Genomic DNA, 9,663 nt, shown 5'->3' with positions numbered 1-9,663 from the left:
AGTGTTTCTGCACTAGATCACTTTATGCACTTTTGCCTCTTGTGTTTATTCAAGTTTAATCTTCACAAAACCAAGAGTGGGAATGATGGGTACATTTTGTAGCCATCATCTACCCTTGAGAACACTTCTCCCTAAATTAGTTTTCTCTCTCAAAAATCCTATTGATTTTCCTTCTCTAGTTTTGATCACAAAAACACTTCTAGTTTTATTAAATCTTTTCAAGATATTTCTTCAGAGAAAACCAAGGACTGAAATGGGTTTTGATTTTCATCCCATTTCTAACAAATACTGATTTCTGAAACATCACTTTCTATTTTGTTTTCTTTTTAACAAAAGGCTTGTTTATGGTACCTATACCATTTCTTGTTTCCCTCTTGCTTATTTTTACATTTGAGAAAAACTCTACTTTACTTGGGAAAGTAAGTAGAATATTTTGAACTCCTATGTTCCAACTAGTTTTATCTCAACACTCTCAAATTTCATTCCACTTGAGTTCATCCCCAATTGTCCCTAGACAATTGAGGTGTTCCAAATACTTTTCAAATAAGTTCTACTTCAAATGGCATCCCCTGCACATCTCTGATTCTGCCACATGGTATCCCCTCATTCTCCAACTCTTGATCAAATCACTCCCAATTGACCTCTTATTTGAAGAGCAACTTATATTTCATCATACCTATCTCACTCCTCTATTATTTTCCATCATCATCTTGACCTCATGAATTGATGATTTCTGTCAATATATCCATCCTTGTGAGTATTTGGATACTTCACTCACCATCCCTCTTAATCTTGCTCTATCATTGACTAAGCCACCATCACCATCCCATCTACCTTGGCATTCTCATGCATTGTTGCATGTGGTCAATCCCAATCTTTTCAATCTTGAATTCAAATAAAAACTTCTATTAATCAACTCTACCTCGGGAATTATCTTCTTCATAGGTTGGTCTCAACCAAAGTGGTGGAAATTATTCTCATGACACATGTTACCCTCATACTCCTTTATATCTATTTGTATCTACTCCTAATTTTGTTAGCATCAGAGTCTCTCATTGACATTATTTCCTCAATATCATGATTGATCTATTCACATGGATGTTGTGCCCTCTCTCACATTGTTCACTTGAGTTTGGCAAGAATGGAGCCGGCCATGGCAAGAAATTCGGCCAGCTCTCCCTCCTTACTTTCTTCCTCCACAAGCCTTGTACTCCCACCTAACCAAATAACTAAATGGGCAGCCACCCACCTCAACCAATCAAATAAGGAGGCAGCCACCCCTCTCCCTCTATAAAAGGGACTTGGCCGGCCACCTCCTCCACCTTTGGCCCTCATTTTTCTTCTCTCCACTCCCTCACACTCTTCTCCCTCACTCCCCCACGAAAATGCTGCTCCTCTCAACTCCATGGCCGGCCATGGCCATGGAAAGCTCACCAAGATGCAGCTCCTTCCTCCCTCAAGCTCATCCTCACCATGAGAGCCTCCCCCTCCATCTTCTCCCCAACCCTAGATGGTTTAATCTCCTCTTCTTCTTCCTCCATTGCTAAGATTGGATCTTGATGCAGGTGCATGTTGGTCCAAGCATGGAGAAGGTTGAGCAATCCTCAGATCTGAAGTTCTTGAGCAAAGTTCGTCCAAAAACTTGCTGTAATTTCTGCTTTCTTGCTGTTTTAGATTCTGGTACGATCTTGTAAAATCCGCCAAATCTCGTGTGCAGATTCAAATCGAGTGGTTCAAAGTTCTGCAGATAGGTATTGAAAAGATCTACAACTTGGCGTTGGTCTCATCCTCAAATTCGTTACGGATTTTGCATGGTAAATAAAGTTCTGCAAACATACAGAATCACTGTTTGTTAGATTTCTCCCGTTTTACCAAACCTTTTTGAGCAAACTAAACTGTGGGTGAAAGCCCTCTCCAATACCTTCATTTTGGCGGTGGTTTCACTTCGATTGACCTCCTGAAACTGAAATGGCTCACAGATCAAGATCTGATCAGATCTGATTTTGTCGAATTAAACCAGGAGCTTGGAGACGAATTTTTGAATGAAACTAACTGAGTAAGAACCACCTATTCAATACCTTTCAGATGCAGCAGACCTCATATTTTTATGATTTGTGTATGATTTTTGATGAATTAAACTTGTTCTGTATGTTCTGCAGACATGGCTGTTAGCTTTTAATTCATCAAAAATCCATTTTTGAACCTAATTGAGTGATTCCAATACTGTAGGATTACTGAATGTTTTCTTAATCATCTCAAACAAGTTTCAAACCGTTATCTGTTCTACAACTCCTTAGTTAAAGCAAATGGTGAAAACATGCAGTAACCTTGTCAATCCATTTGTGAGAGTTTCAGAAACAATTTGAACCCAAATCCAATTGTGTATGCATCTCTGTTTAATTACCTTTCAAATGCCAGTGGCCTCATATTTGTAGGATTTTTCTACGATTTATGGCTCACAGATCTTGTTTTCTGTACAGTCAGATTCAAAGAAATTCCTAAAATTGTAGGTTTAATATTTTTGGGTGATTCCAATTGGGTTAGTCTTGTATTAGTACTGGCTATCTAGGAAAAATATTATTAGTCTCTGTTCATACATATTTGTTGCTGTTAGTAATGTTTATGTGTGACATGCATTGCTGAAACAAAACTTTTCGGTTTATTTAAAATCCTTGACCAACTCTTTTTAGTAGAGGTGGGCAACCTTTGTTTTATGCTTGCAAAACAAAACCTCTGCAACCTAACTTTAGCTCTTTTGTTTTGCTTAAGTTTTCAAATGATGTGGTATATGGTTTGCATCCTATTTTTGTATAGTGTTAAGTGAGCAAATTAAACTAGGAAAACTGATTTCTACTTTTCCAAAAATGTTTGAAATTATGTTGTGAATGTTTGTGATGCCAAACTAATGCTCTTGTCCTCTTCATGATGTTATCTACCAGGGGATAATTGGTTTATACCATGGTGATAACCGAGAGAGGCAATTGCTAAGTTGTGATATTCTCATACCTTTACTAGGTAAATAAAATGGGTTCTCTTTAAGTTGTTTGTGGTATCTATAAGTCCTTAGTATGTTATACCTTGGCTGCATGGTTAGTTGTTGATTGTTGAATGTTGTCTTGTTGGTGCAATGTGATTGATTGTGTTCCTTTTATATTTTTCGGCGATAGATGCGAACTATTCCGGAGGAGAAGAAGAAGAGGAATCGGACGAGGATTTTATTTATGTTGTTGGGATTCTTATATTGATGGAGTTGAAGAATTCCAGGGACAAATAAGCCAAGGCAAGCCATCTTTGAACTCTGAATGATGTGGTGTTGGATGTCAATTTTTGATGTCCCTAAGCATCTTATCCCTTATGTGATGTTCTCTCTATGTTGGTCTTTGTATGGATGTAATTGGAGTATTTCCTTGTGGTGGTCTTTCACCTTTGTTCACATGTTGGAGGGATGCACGGTATCACGGCCGTGCTACTCCCTTGGGTCCACTTGTGTGCTCAACATGAGCATGTCATTTCCAAAATAGAGTCTTACACCACACCCCCACCTTGTTGAGTCTAGAAGTATCAAGGTCATGAAGCTTGGTGTAATTCTCAACTTGAGAGAAGTATGCCGTGGACCCTCATGAATGATGGATGGGTAGAATACCTACACCACCAAAGTTGTATAGTAGCACCACAAATCTGAAAGTTTGATCCACCTTATTTTATCATCTTACATGCTTACCTTAAGCAAGTAGGATCCTCTTTATGCCACTCACATATACTCTCATGGCATGATGACCTTCATCTCGGCCATGGTGTTGTATTAGTTCCTTCTCATGAAACTATAGGTTGGGAACCCCTCAAGGTTTATGATACGTGTCCGACGTATCGATAATTTCTTATGTTCCATGCCACATTATTGATGTTATCTACATGTTTTATGCACACTTTATGTCATATTCATGCATTTTCTGGAACTAACCTATTAACAAGATGCCGAAGTGCCAGTTGCTGTTTTCTGCTGTTTTTGGTTTCAGAAATCCTAGTAAGGAAATATTCTCGGAATTGGACGAAATCAACGCCCAGGGGCCTATTTTTCCACGAAGCTTCCAGAAGTCCGAAGATGAAACGAAGAGGGGCCACGGGGTGGCCAAACCCTAGGGCGGCGCGGCCCCACCCCTGGCCGCGCCGGCCTATGGTTTGGGCCCCCCGTGCCGCCTCTTGACCTACCCTTCCGCCTACTTAAAGCCTCCGTGACGAAACCCCCAGTACCGAGAGCCACGATACGGAAAACCTTCCAGAGACGCCGCCGCCGCCGATCCCATCTCGGGGGATCCAGGAGATCGCCTCCGGCACCCTGCCGGAGAGGGGAATCATCTCCCGGAGGACTCTACGCCGCCATGGTCGCCTCCGGTGTGATGTGTGAGTAGTCTACCCCTGGACTATGGGTCCATAGCAGTAGCTAGATGGTTGTCTTCTCCCCATTGTGCTATCATTGTCGGATCTTGTGAGCTGCCTAACATGATCAAGATCATCTATCTGTAATTCTATATGTTGCGTTTGTTGGGATCCGATGAATAGAGAATACTTGTTATGTTGATTATCAAAGTTATATCTACGTGTTGTTTATGATCTTGCATGCTTTCCGTTACTAGTAGATGCTCTGGCCAAGTAGATGCTTGTAACTCCAAGAGGGAGTACTTATGCTCGATAGTGGGTTCATGCCTGCATTGACACCTGGGACAGTGACAGAAAGTTCTAAGGTTGTGTTGTGCTGTTGCCACTAGGGATAAAACATTGATGCTATGTCTAAGGATGTAGTTGTTGATTACATTACGCACCATACTTAATGCAATTGTCTGTTGCTTTGCAACTTAATACTGGAGGGGGTTCGGATGATAACCTGAAGGTGGACTTTTTAGGCATAGATGCAGTTGGATGGCGGTCTATGTACTTTGTCGTAATGCCCAATTAAATCTCACTATACTCATCATGATATGTATGTGCATGGTCATGCCCTCTTTATTTGTCAATTGCCCAACTGTAATTTGTTCACCCAACATGCTGTTTATCTTATGGGAGAGACACCTCTAGTGAACTGTGGACCCCGGTCCAATTCTCTTTACTGAAATTCAATCTACTGCAATACTGTTCTACTGTTTTCTGCAAACAATCATCTTCCACACAATACGGTTAATCCTTTGTTACAGCAAGCCGGTGAGATTGACAACCTCACTGTTTCGTTGGGGCAAAGTACTTTGGTTGTGTTGTGCAGGTTCCACGTTGGCGCCGGAATCCCTGGTGTTGCGCCGCACTACATCCCGCCGCCATCAACCTTCAACGTGCTTCTTGGCTCCTCCTGGTTCGATAAACCTTAGTTTCTTTCTGAGGGAAAACTTGCTGCTGTGCGCATCATACCTTCCTCTTGGGGTTCCCAACGAACGTGTGAGTTACACGCCATCAGTTTACCTTGTTGTAAATGTTTATGAAAACCTTGGGTGAGTTAACCCAAGTGTATGGTTTATGAAAGCAAAGGATCTTGATAAAGATGTTTGGAAAAGTGGTGTATGGAGGTTGGTTGAACAACCGAGGTGTTGTGGGAAAAAGAAATGGTTTCTAAAAAGGAGCACTGCGTATAAGTGTACACCAGCCCAACTTTTATCGCGCAACCACTCTACCCTGGTGTGGGATGGGGCTTAGCCCATAGTTTGTTGAAGCTGGCAGGAGCACCCTTCACAACTTTCTAGGGAGGGTCATGACGACCTCCGACGCCGGGTTGCGCTCTGGAGGAGGCAATACACTGTCTTAACTGATAGCCGGACGATTACTGAGGGTCTTCTGTCATGGCGCCGGAGATACGCTCAAAAGGAGGTATGCTGCCGGGGTGCCGGGAAGGGGTAAGCCCGCAGGGAAGGACTCGTGCCAGTGGAGATGGGCGAAAGGTTATGTCCGGGTATCCGTCGTGGCATATGTTGTTATGCGGGGATGATGCCCACACGATAGGTATCCGGATAGTTGTGGGGAAAGTGTGCAAACTCTGCAGAGTTAAATCTATTCGAATAGCCGTGTCCGCGGTCATGGACGGGTTGCAAAGGTCTACCTTTACCGGGGCTTGAGTTTTGTTTTGATAAATGCTTTGCAAAGAAAGTGTTGTGTTGGATGTACCGGAAGGGTACGGAAAAAGGGCGTGTGTTGACCATATGGAGATGGTCGTGAAAAATAAGACCAAGTGGGGAACTCTTTCCTAAATGTTTCTTGAAGAGGAACTCTTCTTTAACAAAGATATGGAGATGTCATAGGACTTCCCTAGTATTCCCATCACCTGAGATGGCGGTATGCTAACTCTTCTTCAATAAAGATATAGATATGTCATAGTACCACTTTAGTGTCTCCATCAATTGCGATGTCGGGATGCTATATCCACAAGAGAAACTATTTCTCTTTCACATGCTATATCCACAAGAGAAACTATTCTTCCTCTCTTGTCTCTTTTAGTTAGCATTGTTAGCACCCTTCTTGATGGTTTGCGAGTACAATTCCAATGTACTCACGGCTTTGTCCCTGGCTATTTACTTGGCCAGACTTGGAGGAACATGACGAATGAAGAAGGAGTTGGTGACGTCTATGCGAGCTAGGAACGTCTTCCCAGTCAGTTGCCTGTAGGGTTATGGCAGATGACTTGGGTACTGCGCTGCTAAAGTGATGATGCTACTCTGATGTTTAATTAGGCCCTTCGAGGCTATTATGTAAGTTTTGGTCATGTGACCATGTTGTAATTTTCTTATTCCGCTTTGTAATGGATGGTGTAATTTGATATCAGTTCGGTTATGTGTTCACGACGCACTGATCATGGGATCGTGAACTGTATACATAACAGGGAATTTCGGACAGCTAGTCCGGGGTCCCCACAGAGCTGGTATCAGAGCTATCCTGACTGTAGGAGACCTTAGTTAGCATGGACGTTTGTTAGGAAACAAGTACTTGGGGAAAATATTTACGAAACAAATTCTTTCTTTAGTCGGAAGTATAGCTTCTATCCCTCTTATTTATTCAAAGCTTCTGAATTCTTATCTCTCCGCTTTATAAAAAGGTTTTTAAATTCTTGCTCTACTGTCTCAACCACTTCGAACCTACATGTTGGACGATGTCCCCAACTCAGACCGGAGACTCGACGTCGAAGATGGATCAACCTTTTATGAAGTCTCACGTATCCCCAACGACAACTATTGAAGATCGGACGCCGACTTAGTCCTGCACATAAAGGGATAATAAGATCATGCCTTTGGTTGTCACCAAAGTCTGTCAAGGAGCTGACCTTCTTCCTCCATGGACTCGCACTTTTTGCAGTCGTCAGGGATCAAGTCCTCAGTTCTTGACTAGTAATTTTTAGGCCAGCTACAAGAAGTTGTCGACCTTGGGAGTTCCTCAATAGCTACCCCTCTGAAGACCTCACGTCACAGAGATGTTGAGATCAGAAGTTCTACACAGTTTTCGCCTCCACTTCAACATCGACGACTCAACACTAGGCCGCATCACCACCCTCTGCTTCGAGAATCCTTATTAAAGATGATGTTAACAAGATGAAGACGCCAACATATGTGACCAGCCCCCAAACCTATAGGATGGATAGGACAAACTCGATCACTTTGATTGAGCTACCCCCACGTATTAGGTATCTCTAGATACTTAGAGTGCCTTGTTTGGTGTGCTGATTGCTTGTAGTTCCCTAAGTGTGTTGCGTGGGCGTATTTTATCTGTTTGTTGTGTGCATGTATGTCTTGCTATTTAGACGTTCCCGCCCTTTTTAATTGTTTGAAATTTGTAAAACAGAAATTAAAAACGGAAATCTGCCAGTATACTGTTTTGCTAATACAAATAGTTTGGTAGCTCCGATTGATGTGATTCAAATTTCACTAGAACCAGTATGAAATTATCTTTCAGATGCCACTGACCGTGTATTTTTAGGATTTTTGTACGATTTTTAATAAATAAAACTTGATCACTGTTTCTGGTTAGTATTTTGAGTCTCAAAAATTGAAAAATAAATATTTTTGAATGATTCCAATTGTGTTGATCTTGTTTTGTTACTGTGCATCTAGGAAAAATACCGGTAGCCTCTGTTAGTGGTATTTTGTCTCTGGTTATGATTGTATGGGTGTCACATGCTATGATAGGATTAAAGTTTGCCTCGCCGATGAATGCTAACTGTTAGTTAGTTGGATAGGTTAACGGAAAGCTCTAACTCTAAACCCGTTAGCAGTTGTATTTCAACCGTCAGGGAGACTAACTCAGACCCCTATCTACGCCGACTACTTTCAAGGTCATCTGAAGCATCTCTACTGCACCAACAAAGCAAAAGCCAATACCTTCAAGATCCGCTGAAGCATCTCCACTTCATCAAGAAAATAGAAGCCCTACCTTCAAGAGTGACTGCACCTCTGCGAGAAGACCTACTAACTTGGTCTAACCTTGGAGTACAATCGCACTAACCTCGAGGATATCTTCTTGAAACCACCCTCTAACACACCGTCCAACAAGCTGAGAGAACAATAGCGTCAAAGTCAAGCTACATTACATGGTTCATCGGTCCTCATCAAGTGAAGACTCCTGAAGATACCTCAAGAACTCAAGACTAGGTGCAACTTACCCGCTCACCAACTGTTGTAAGTCAGCACCAACCCGCAAGCTGAAGATTTTCTTCGACGCTCTCTGTTGCGGCTTCATATGGATACCAACTAGGTGTTTCATCAACTTACTAACTCACCGCACATCCCATATGGTTTAGTTAACACGTGAGTGCCTCTTGAAGATGTGGTCTGCACGTTGCCCCGAAGATTCTACAACTGAATTTCGACGACTTCTTTAGAAGCCCCAGATAGGACCACAAGGCAGAAGCTCTGAGTTTTTCTGAAAGCCCGATGAAAAATCTTAAGGGAGGAAGGCTTCGCCTTCCACTAAAATGTGGAGCTAACCCTAAAATTTTCTACCTTTATAAAACACCGTTGAAAACTTGGGATTGCACTAACCCCTCTTGAAGCCATGGACTACACAACGCCCTCTGAAGATGTTTTCAACTCAAGACAGGAGGTCAATGACTTCTCCAAGAAGCGCCCGACAAGACCCGTGGCCGAAGCTTACAGTTTTTAACGCCCCCTCCCCGGTGAACAATTTTAAGGGTGGAAGACTTCGTCTTCCACTAAATTTAAGCTAACTCTAAAAAGTTTTCAACCCTGCTAAGGCACCATTGGAGTGCACTAAATTTCCAAAGTCGTGAGCTCCACTAGGGTCGTTAAGAAGCTACAGGTCTAACATCTGCAGGGAGTAGTCAACCTCTTCATGAAGCTCGCCATCGGCAGGAATCCATCATGTCTGCTAGAAGATGAAGCAACGACCTTCTCTACAATGGTGCATCTACAGAAGGATGGAGTCTAACTTTCGTTAAGCTTTACAACCCCTCTAGTTCTACGCTCAGTAATCTCGGGACGAGATTATTTTAAGGGTGGAAGGATCTGTAACGCCCCACTTTTGCAAACTTGTTTATTTGTCCTTATTGCAAAAATTAGGGGGAACAAAAACTTTTTCTATAGACTAATTAAGATGAATTGCCTTGATCTGTTTGTTATGATGAATTGCCTTGATCTGTTGGTAGATGTGTTGTCTTGATTTCTTGTTGAGTTTTGTCTT

General features: G+C 42.2%; 1 long non-coding RNA gene across 1 annotated transcript; it reads left to right on the top strand.

Moving 5' to 3' along the window:
* Positions 1–1,336: 1,336 nt before the first annotated feature.
* On the top strand, positions 1,337–2,206 carry LOC139837551 (uncharacterized). The gene is made up of 3 exons (XR_011754057.1): positions 1,337–1,628; positions 1,718–1,751; positions 1,980–2,206. It is a non-coding gene; the product is annotated as an uncharacterized lncRNA (long non-coding RNA).
* The last annotated feature ends 7,457 nt before the right edge of the window (positions 2,207–9,663 follow it).

Source organism: Lolium perenne, chromosome 3 (assembly GCF_019359855.2).
Source record: "Lolium perenne isolate Kyuss_39 chromosome 3, Kyuss_2.0, whole genome shotgun sequence".
NCBI classification, from domain to species: Eukaryota; Viridiplantae; Streptophyta; class Magnoliopsida; order Poales; family Poaceae; genus Lolium; species Lolium perenne.
The sequence above is the reverse complement of the archived record's forward strand: the minus strand, read 5'-3'. Positions and strand labels throughout refer to the sequence as shown.